The following is an 11,254-nucleotide window of genomic DNA, read 5'->3' as shown; positions in this document are numbered from 1 at the left end:
CACTCTGGAGAATACCAGAACATTCCAAAGGGATCCAGCTATGCTCGGCTTTAAGGAAATCTGGGTCTTTCCCAAGCCCAGGACCCTTTCCCTGCTCCGCCACCCTTTGCGGCTCCTGTAGCCCAGACCTGGTTCCAGAGGTTGGGGGTCCCGTGGGTGCCTCTGGGGTCCCCAGGACTCTGCTGGGTGTCGGCCTCGGCCACCTGCCCAGAGTCCCTGTCCCTCCGCTGCTCCTGCACAGCCAGGACAGGAAAGGCCCGGGGTCTCCTGAGGGCTTGGAGGCTTTCCTGGGCCCCAGGGCAGACAGACCCACCTCTCCTGGGCTCCCGGGCCTAGGTGTGGGTGGAGGGTGGGTGGGAGGAAGGAAAGAGGGAGCGAGAGAAAGAGGAGGGAAGGAAAGGAAGCATGCAGACTTCTTTCTTCACACGTTAGGAACGTTAGGTCCTCCTTTAGACTCCAGACAACCCTCCAGGGCCCTCCACACACCCCCATCCTCTAGTCCAGCAGCTACAAGGTGGGGACACTGCAGACTCCCCAGGGGGCTCCCAGGGGCTGTTAGTTTCAAGGGCGTCCCTGTCCAGGTACTGGATTGGAGATCCTGGCCCCACCTGGCATCCCAAGTGAATTAAACCAACCAAAAAACGCCGGTGACCACCCGCCCCATGCCCCCTGCCATGTCACCAATCACAAAGGGGTCCTCAGCAGGGAGGGGACAGTGTAGAATCCTTTCCTGCGCGAGGTCCCTCTCGAAAGGGAGAGAGAGCCGCCCCCCGCCTGATGCAGAGGCGCCTCTGCTGCCCGGCGCTCTTTCCTCTGGGCCTCCTGCCCCTCCCTGATCCCACACCCGCCAAGGCTCCCAGGAAGGAAAACTGCCCGGCCTGTGTCTCCATGAGGTGGCCGCAGCCAACTGAGAACTCCGACAGAAGCCTGAGCAATTCATTCGTGTAATTGCCTCCCACAGAGAAATCCCTGAGTGGGCGCAGCCCAGGGTGGGCCCTGAGCACGGCCAGGGAGAACCGAGACCCCGGACTGAGCCCCGTGCGGCTCCGCTCCTCTCCCGGCCACCAGCCCACCCACCCGGGTCCCAGCTGCGCCGTCAGGGCCTGGCCCGCCGCCCTGCCACCACCCCAACCTGGGCTCCCGCTGCCCCTCCAGGCCTCCCCCCCTGCCCCCCACCACAAGCCCAGGCCCAGACCCCGCAGCAGGGCAGAGACGGGCTCAGCCGCCGGAACTCGAAGGAAAGCGCACTCTGGAGGACAGCGACACCGCGGCCCGACGGCACCCTCCCACCCCCACCCACGGCAGGTTCTCCGGCAGCTGCAGGCGGGGAGTCTGGCCAAAGCACCATCAAGCCTTGGCAGCCCCCCTCAAAAAAAAACAACAACCTGGCACCTTCTCATCACACCTTCAAGGCCGTGGGGGCCCAGCACTCACAGAGCCAACCCAGGGGAGCAGCCCCCACACCCACACGCCCCCACACCCACATGCCCCCACACCTGGTCTGTGGCCCCCCAGCTGGGCCCAATGCAACCAGTTTTCCACTGGAGTGACCCAAACTAATGTCACCCCTCAGCATTGATTGGGGAACAGGGCCCATCACTGCCACCCCAAGCCCACCCATCAGGGACAACAGGCTTCTTCCTGATGCCACAATGTGCCAAGGCTCTCGGGCATCAGTCACGGGGAGAAAAGCCTCGGGGAAGATGGCGGTCACCGGGGGAGGGACAGGGAGGCCGACCAACGCACCCCAACCCTCACCTCGCCTGTGCGGGGCTGTGGGGTAGGGATTCTGGGCTCCCCCCACCCCCGGGTGAGGCCCCGGCACCCCCGGGACCAGTCAGATCCCCGAGAAGCTTCCCCAGCCCCAAACAGGCTGTGACAAAACTCACAGAAGTTCAGCCTCCTGTGGGTGGCTTTGGTTCTCCGAAGCAGGTGGGATGAGCAGCTGGAGATGGCGCAGCTTTCTCAGTTCACCGGCACTGACTCCTTACAGCTGGAAATGGGGGGCTCCCGAACGCTGAGGAGGACTGCACTGGTGAAGTTACCTCAAAACCCAGCACAGTCTCCCTGGAATGCAGCTCGTGCCCTGCCTGGCCCGGGTCATCCGTTAGAACTGGAAAGTAAGTTCCCCCCCAAAGGTCTCTGTCTCCTCCCGCGTCCTCGACACCGGCTGCTTGGCAGGAGCCGCCCCGTGATTTCCACCCCAGGATCCTCTGGCTTCCCATGGACCCCCAGGGCTGCACCCCGACCCACCATGTGTGCTTGGGCAAGACTCTGGGACAGAGGGAGGGCCAGGTGGGGAGAGCCGGGGGGACAGTGTCCATAGGGGATGTCTCAGGGGGTCACCCCCTTCCAGGGACATTCATGAGGGCCTTGGGCAGGAGCCCCCCTGTCCCCAGCAGGAGGGGATGCTGGCTGGAGATACACCCAGCCCTGCACAGGTCCTTCCACTTCTTCCAGGGCCACCCTCCCCAGACCCCCTGGGGCCAGTGGCCAGGGAGAGCCCAGCCCAGCTGGGTCACCTCCTCTGCTCTGGAGGTGATGCCGGGGGACCCCAGGCCCTCATCCCCCCTTTCTCCCCCCAAACCGGCCCAGGGCTCCCAGATGAGGGTCTGCTCCCCACCCGGGCCTCCACCATGGCCCCATTATCCCTGATCCCCCCACCCTCCTGATGCCCAGCATGTCCCATCCGCCCCCCACCCCCTCTGATCCAGCACCACCAGGCACAGGCTGGGCACACGGAGGCCACCGTCCCCACTACCTGTGGTTCTGCAGGAGCCAGTGAGGGGCCCCAAAGGGTTTAGGACAGCACAGGGGGGTCTCAGGCCCACTGCCCTGCCCACCTGCAGAGGCTGGACTAGGGCTGACCTCCTGGCCCACAGCCCCTCCGCGCCAGCCCCCACCCTGCATCACCAGGGGCTCTCCACCCACACCCAGGACTGAAGTTTGGCTGCCTAGATTCGGGGCACCTGAGGCCAGACACCGGGGGGGACCCGGGCTTGGTGTAGAGGTTTGGCTTCCTGGTTGAACTGGGAGGGGGCACATCTCAGGTCCCTTGGGGTGGGATCCGGGGTGAGGGGAGGTGGTCAGGAGTCCAGGTTCCCCGGGGGCCTCCCTGGAGATGGACCCTCAGTGCAGGGGGAGCTGGGTCCCAGCTGGGGGTGCTCAGAGGCCTGGGGAAGGGGTGCATTAGACTGGGAGAGGGGCACAGAACCAGGCTGACCCCATTGTGGACTCCACAAAGCAACCAAAGGAGGAGAGTCTCGGGGGACCCAGATCTGGTCCAACCTCTTGAGTCAGGAGGGGAAACTGAGCCCCGGCAGCCACGGGGTGTGGCCTTCAGGCCTCGAACTGATGGCAGAGGTTGAGAGCCCTCTGCCTGGGGGCCGGGAGAGGGTCCTGGGTTTATTCCCGCCACCCCACAGTAATTACCGATCCCGCCCCCTCCTTCTAGAAACGTCCCGGTTTGGATGATCAGCTGTAGTTGCCCCACTCACAGGAGGCGCAGGCCGGCGAGGTGAGGACAGTCCAAGGCCCGCTTGGGGTCCCCATCCCCGGGACTCTCCCACCTACCCCAATGCTGAGGCGGGCACTGCCGCCCCTGGCTGCCTGTTCTCATCCGAATCCTGGGCCCAGCCCCAGTCCCCACGGTAGAAATGGTGCGGAAAGGGGGGCCCTGGGGACTGATCAAGGCTCGGCCCTTCCCATGGGCGGGGGGGTGGGAGGCGCTGGGCCTGGACCCAGAGGGGAAACGGCAGCCATGCCTCGTCCTGCTGGGACCCCCCTCCCAGCCTCCCAAACCAGTGGAGTGGGGGAGCCAGATCCCCGATGCTGATCTCCCAGCGCCCAGGGCGGGAGGGTCGGAACAAAGGGCAGCGGGAGAGGGGCCTCAGGCCCGGTGGCGCCCCACCCTCGGGCGCCCAGCTTCTCAGGCAGAGATGTGCCCGGGACTGGGAGGAGCCAACTGTGAGCCCCGAGCAGAGTCACACACGGAATGACCGAATGACCGAGTCACGCTCCGCGGGGCTGAGCCCACCACCCGGGCCGCAGTGACACTGGGTGGGGGGCACACCCGTTCACTGTCCCCTGCTCCCCCCACCTCTCACGCCTGCCACCTGCAGGCAAGGTTGCACCCCCAGGTTAGAGGTGAGCATTTTAATTCCCTGCCCCAGCCAGAGCCCAGCAGGGGGACCCTCCAAGTGGGGGCTCTGAGACCCCCCCGCATTGAGGGGGGGGGATGACTGGAGGATGGGCCTGGGGCGCCCCCTGCTGGGCTTGGGGCCAGAGGTTGGTAAGGGGGTTCCTGGGTGCCCTCCCCACCAGGCTGAGGTCCTCGTGGGGAAGGACACAGGCTGACCCTGTGGACAAAGCCTGTTGGGGGGGGACTCAGGTGGGGGGGGAGGGAGCCACCAGGCCGGGGGTCTGGCACATCTCACTGCCCAGGGCCTCCCAGGAATCTCCGGGGTCAGTAGACGGTGGGTGCTCCAGGCCCTGGAAAGTCCCAGGGGGACAAGGGGCGTGGGGTGGATGATGCAAAGGCCAGGCTTGTCCTGCCCACCCAGGACCGAGGAGGGGGTCTCACAACCCTTCCCCGGGAACTTCCGGGAGCATTTACCATATAATAAGCCCCAAGAAAGGGAAATCATGGACAGTGTTCTACAGTATCAAATAACAAAATCAGGAAACAGAAAGACCACCTGAAAATTTTTAAATTCTTAAACAATTCTTGGGTCGGAGAGGAAATAGAAGCTGGAACTGCAGAATTTCTTTTAATGTATATGAAAGTGCTGCAAATCCAAGCTTTTGTGCTCAGCTAAAATAGTACTTAAATTCTTAAGATGTACAACCCAGATGTACAACAATGACTCTTGAATTTCCTGTTAATTAACCAGTCCCCTCAATACCCAGTGAGGGAGACAGGAGCTCCAGAGTCAGTCAGAATTGGGGTCCCAGCCCCCCAAGGCCAGCCAAGGAGGATTAGGGGGTGTCCAGAGCACAGGGCAGCTCTACCTCCTGCTGAGGCGGCTGCTGCCCCCTTGGCCTGGGCTGCAGGTGACCCCAGGGCCTCAGCCCGCCGGGCTTGCCGAGCAGGGAATTCCCAGGCTGGGGGGCAGCCTCCACTGCACCCCACCCTGCCCTTCTCTGAGGGGGCCTCCCCCTCCAGGTCAGAGGCTCCCACCGCTCTGGACCCGCAGCTGTCAGTCACACCCCCGGCCTGGGGACCTCCCTTCTCTCTGAGCACTCGCTAAGGAGCTCCCCTCTGTGATGTGCACATTTGAATGCTGGGACTGGGAAAGAAAGAGAGCAAAGGAAGGAAGCAGAGGGAAAGGAAGAGAAAAAAACAGAGTTAGAGAAAGAAAGGAAGAGAGAAAGGAAGGAAGGAAGGGAGGGAGGAAAGAGAAAAGAAAAGAAAAGAGAAACCAGGCCGCTTCTGCCTCTGCCTCTTGCAAATGCAGGAGGCCCCCCGAGCTGGCCCCCGCAGCCCCCGCAGCCCCCGCAGCCCCGCGCCCACCCACGGACAAAGCCTGAGGGCCGCGCTGTGCGGGCTCAGGGGATGGAGGGGCGACAGGACAGGGGTCCCTGGTCCTCTGAGCTCCTGGCCCACCTGGGGGGTGGGGTGGGCCATAAACAACTCAACAAATAAACAAGGGACCTGGGCGGGGGGGGGGGGATGGGGTGAGCAGCTGGGGGCGGAATCAGAGACTGGGGTGAAGCGGGGCAGGAGGGCAGCTGGCTGGAGCCCGGGGTGGAAGGGGGAGGGGGAGCAGACCAGGGTGCTTGGCGCTGCGGGTGCTAGTCCGAGGCGGGGTTCTAGGAAATTCCATCTGTCGCTGGGGGGCAGAGTACACGGCCTTCTGCGCAGGCCCTGGTGAGGTGGTGGCTTTACCCCGCACCGTGGCAGTGGCGCGTGGTGACCTGCATTTTATCAGGTCCCGTCGGCTGGAGGAGGGGCCGGAGGGGCCCAGGCACGGGAAGGAGCACGAGGGCCGGGGGTCCCTGGTCTGAAGCCCCTCAGCAGACTCCCCCTCCTTCACCCGCCTTGAGCCTGGGGTCCTCCCTGCCCGAGGAGGGGGCCTGCGGGGGGCCAGCCCTGACCTGGAGCAGCACACCTGGTTTCTGGTTACCTGGTGGGGTCTGGAAAGGCAGACACCTCCCCACCCATCCCGGGCTGGCCTGGAAGGGGCCAGGTCCACAGACAGAAGGGTTGTCCTTGGAAGGAGGGTCGGTGGGCAGCAAGTGAGGGGCCCCAGGGGGTGGGGGAGGCCTGTGAGTGAGACCAGGATCCGCCTCCATCTATGTCCTCAGGTCCTTGGAGTGCAGCAGCCAAACCTCGCCCCTGACGGTCAGCAGCCCCTGTGACAGTGGGGAGGGGGCGGGTGGACCGCACAGAAGGGGATGGGGCAGGAAGGTCTAGCTTGTGACCAGCTCGGGACACCCTGCTCTCTGCCTCCTTCCCTGTTCCCGGGCCTGGGGCCTGGGGAAGGGGCCCTGCAGGGAGGCGGCGCCAGGGTGCCCTGGGAGCCCCTGCCCCTTCAGGAACGGACCTGGGACTGTACCCTGCAGGTACAGGTGGGGACTGGATGGGGGGGTCAGTCTTGACCCCCGACTGCAGCTCCTCTCCAGCCCTCACCTAATCTGGAGTCCAGATAAGGGCTCCGATGAGATCCGTCCTGGCAGCGCGGTGGCCGCGGGTGGCAGAGAGTGTGCGGGGTGGGGGTGGTCGTGGCCGCGGGCTGCGGGGCCCTGCGACGGCGGGACTGAGCTTGATGGCTTCGCGGGACCTGGAGCCTCCAGGCCCAGAGCCCCGCAGCGGGATCCAACCTCGCGCGCCCAGCTCCAAAGGAGGCGAGACTGCCCCCCGGGAACCCCTCCTGGGCCCCGTCCCCCGCAACCCCGGCCTTCCCGCCCCCAGCCCCACCCCCGGCGCGGGCGCCTTCCCGCCCCTCCGCCGCCTCCCCCCACCTGCCGCGCATCCCCAGCGCGTCCCGGCTATGGCGGGCCGGGGGCCGAGGGCCGGGGGCCGAGACCCGCCCGGGGCCACCGCGTGGGGCTGCTGGCGAGCGTGGCCGTGGGCAGACGGCGCTCGCCACGCACGTCGCCCGCGGGACCTTCCCGAGAGGTGCGGCCGTCGGCGCAGGAGCTCTGCGGCAGGTGAGCGCGGAGGCGGTGGGCGCCGAGCGCGCGGTCACCCTCCGGGACTGGTCATGAGAACAGCGACGGCCTCGCCGTGCGCCGCAGGTGGACAGCGCGGCCACCCTCCGGGACCTGGCCGGCGAGCGGCGCTGCGCGCTCCTGGAGGTCACGGCCGAGAGCCAACGCCCGGCGGACCAGGTGCTCACGCAGGTGGAGCGCGAGGTGGAGGCGCCGGCCCCGCGCGAGGAAGATGGGGTGTTCCAGGAAGGGGTTCTCTGTTGTCCCCTAGACTTGACCCAGAAAAGAAACACTCTGCCGGGCGTCTGCGCAGAGCGAACGCAGCGCGCCGGCCGCGGGTTTGAGCCGCGGAGGGGAGATCGCGGCTACCGGGCTGCGGAGACCGAGACTGCGTGGACGCGTCCTGCCCGCGCGCGGCCTCGGGGCCTCCCCACCGCAGACGCTTTGGCCTGTAAGGTCCCATTGCCCAAGGTTTAAAAACTGTTCTGTATCGGTCGATCCTTTATAGCTTTCTAAGTTATCATAATGATAAAAATACAAGGTCCAACTTTCAAAATAATTTCATTGATATAAGGGATAATAAACTGACACTGTAAGCAAGTGCCTACTTCTCTATTTTAGCACACACCAGCGATTCATTCTGTTTACAAAGTTTTTCTTCTTTGTAACAAGAAAAACAAAGTTTTTCTTCTTTGTTACAGAGTTTTTCTTCTTTGGCTCCCTAATGCTTTGAGCCCAAAAGACAGAATTTGCCGTTTTCTTCAAGTGCAGTCTATGAGGCATTTTTTGGTTGGTTGGTTGGTTGGTTTGTACTTAACCTGTTCTGAGAGTTATAGTTTATATTTGGAGCATTTTAGTTCTGAGGGGCTTTTTGCATGTTTTCCTCTCGTTCTCAGCCTTGCATTGTGGCCATCCTTTTTCCTTTCCGTGTAGTTTTAAATATAGGTATGACCTACTTAGTGAAGGCCTGGAAAGGGACATCAAGCCCTGGTAAATTAAATTCATATCTAAACAGCTGGGCTCTGGCTGACAATTTTGTGATTAATATCCGGTTAACCTCCGTGCAGGAAAACTGAACTCTAATTTAAACATCCCAAGTCTTATTTGCCTCTGTGACTCATATTTAAAGTGGTATGTGCCAAAGTTTCCAAATTATCGTCACAGCGGCCTTTTAGTTGTTGGTATAGAGAAAACTCCTTGCAGTGAGAGGAGAAAATGCCCCGGGTCTCGGTGCCATTTTGCAGCTGTGCTTTTAACAGCAGCTGCCTTTCCTGTTTGCCCGAATCCCTGGGATTTCTACAGGGACAGGGATATGGAAACCTAGGAATTGATCATCTTCTTGTTCATTTTCAACATCCTGAGCTTTCTCCAGCAATTGTTTCAAAATCTAGTGAGTTTTATTACATTTTGGTTTTGGTTTTTCTTTGTTGGGGGTTGGGTAAGCCTGTTTTACAAAAGCCAATCACGGCAGCTCACTTCTGGCCCCCAGTCTCCAGAAGGTCTGCGCTTCTCCAACAGGGCAGGGGGCAGATGGGGTGCAGCTCACGTCCCCAGGTCAGGTTGCGTCACCTCCCCCAGCCGCTCTTGCCCTCCGCCTGAGCAGTGGAAACACACCAGCTCTTCTCTGGTCAGCTCGGGCTGTGGCGCTGCGGGGACAGCAAATGAGAAATAAACAGCGCCCTGTTCCGGGTCCTGAGACTCCGGGTGAGCAGGAGCCGAGGGAGGCCCCACTTCTGGGTCCCCATTGATCGGATGCTGGAGGGGTCCCTGGGCAGGCACCCCAAGCCTCACCCTGCTCTCCTGCCTGTCTGTGCTGATGCCTTGGGAGCACCCTGGCCTGTGGGTGCCTGTCCTCTGGCTCTCAGAGGAAACAGCACCTCCTGTTCTCCAAACAGCAGCTTCTTCCTCTGTACTCCCGGGACCACCTCGGACCCCCCTCCTCCCCATGCGGATCCCAGTTTTCAGCTGAGAGGTGAGGCGAGTTCCCGCTGGCCGCCTGGCACCAGGACAGCTCAGACACAGCTGTTCTCTTGTGGCTGCTGAGCCACGTCCACACCTTCCCCATGTGCACAGCCTCTCCCCCACACACCCCCCAGCACACACATGAAATTACAAACCTATTGCCCTGTGTTTTTTTTCTTTCAGATTTTCTAATTTATAATTCATCATATGTGTATTCACAGGTTGCCTTCAGTTCTCTCTGGAATCAAATTGGACATCAGTAACTGTTCTGATTTGCTAATGCTGCTGGAATGCAAAACAGAAATGGATTGGCTTTTACAAAAGGAGGGTTATGTGATTACACAGTTACAGTCTTAAGGCCATAAAGTGTCCAAGGTAAGGCATCAACAATCAGTACCCTCACTGAAGGGTGGCCGATGGCATCCGGAAAACCTGTTAGCTGGGAAGGCACGTGGCTGGTATCTGCTCCAGAATTCTGGTTTCAAAATGGCTTTCTCCTGGGATGTTCCTCTATGGGCTGCAGCTCCTCTTCAAAATGTCACTCTCAGTTGCTCTTGGGGCATTTGTCCTCTCTTAGCTTCTCCGGAGCAAAAGTCTGCTTTCAAAGGCCATCTCCAAAATGTCTCTGTAAGCTGCAGCTCCTCTCTCAGCTCCTGTGCATTCTTCACAGTGTCCCTCTTGGCTGTAGCAAGCTTGCTCCTTCTGTCTGAGCTTATATAGTGCCCCAGTGAACTAATCAAGGCCCACGCTGAATGCACAGGGCCACACCTCCATGGAAATTATCCAATCAGAGTTATCACCCACAGTTGGGTGGGGCACATCTCCATGGAAACACAAAGAATTGCAATCTAATCAACAGAAATAATTTAATCAATTTAATAATTTAATTTAATCAATTTAATAATTTAATTTGCCCAGAGTTGATTGAGTCACATCTCCATGGAAACAATCAAAAGATTCCAACCTAATCTACACTAATACATCTGCCCCCACAAGACTGCATCAAAGATAATGGTGTTTGGGGGACGTAATACATTCAAACCTGCGGGACACTGATTACGCGCTTTAACTTGGCGGGCCTGGGCTGGGGGACCGGATCCACCCCTGGGGAGGGTAGTGGGTACGGGTGAGTGCGCCCTCTACAGCCCCCCGGGCCTGGGAAAGTGAGGCCGGAGGCAGGCCCCATTTCCTCACCCAAAATATACCAATGTTAGGGGAGGCTTGCCGGAGGGAACTGCCTTTTCCCCACCCCCTTATCTTGCCCGGACACTCCCCGTTGCCAGTGCAACCCCCATCACCACCGGTGCGCATACATTGTTGCCAGACACCGTTACGGGAGCAACTCTCGCCCCTTTTCAATCAACCTCCGCACTCTCTCAGAACCAATCCAAGCCTTTAACCCCTACAGCTACCCCGCCCTCTAAACCGCCCGATATAAGCTTGTACTCTCCCCTAATAAACTCTCTCTCTCTTGGTTTCTTCACCCTAAAAGAACCGTGTCCCGCCTGTTCCTTTCTCGCCGCCCTCCATACTTTGCACGCCCCCGCCGGGGACCTGGCCAAGTCCCCCGCCTCGCCCTCGCCTCCGGGAAAGAGCCCCCGCCGCCGGTGCCGTCCAAGCAGTCCTGAGAGCCTAGGATTTAGCAACCGGCCGCCACCCCCCCACACAGACGGATCAACTGCGACCGCAACTGGCGCCCAACGTGGGGCCCCTGCACTTGGAAGTCCTCTCCACGCAGCGGTCCAGTGAAGCCACTCGCTCGCCCGGACGCCTCTCCAGCTCTCCTTCTCCTCGCCTGCAAGGTAAGGGCCGCCTCTCCCTCGCCGCTCCCGGAGCCGCTTCTCCCTCGCCGCTCCGCGTCAGGGGCCGCCTCTCCCTCGCTGCTCCGGAGCCGCTCCTCCCTTCCCCACTACCCATTCTTCCGTCTGCCTCTTGTCCTTTTCTTCTATGACCCCCATTCCTCCTAACGCTCTCCCTCTTCCCCTCCATTATTTTGCTATAGTCCTTTGTGTCTTTGTCTCTTTGTTTGGCGCCCTCTGCCTCTTTGCAACCGCCCCCCCAGATTGCTCACGCTGCCACAGGGTCCTGCTTTCTGCTCTCGCCGTCTCCTTCGGCCTTGCGGCCACGACTTATCTCATTT

Source organism: Choloepus didactylus, chromosome 4 (genome assembly GCF_015220235.1).
Source record: "Choloepus didactylus isolate mChoDid1 chromosome 4, mChoDid1.pri, whole genome shotgun sequence".
In the NCBI taxonomy this organism is placed as follows: Eukaryota; Metazoa; Chordata; class Mammalia; order Pilosa; family Megalonychidae; genus Choloepus; species Choloepus didactylus.
This window is presented reverse-complemented; position numbering follows the sequence as displayed.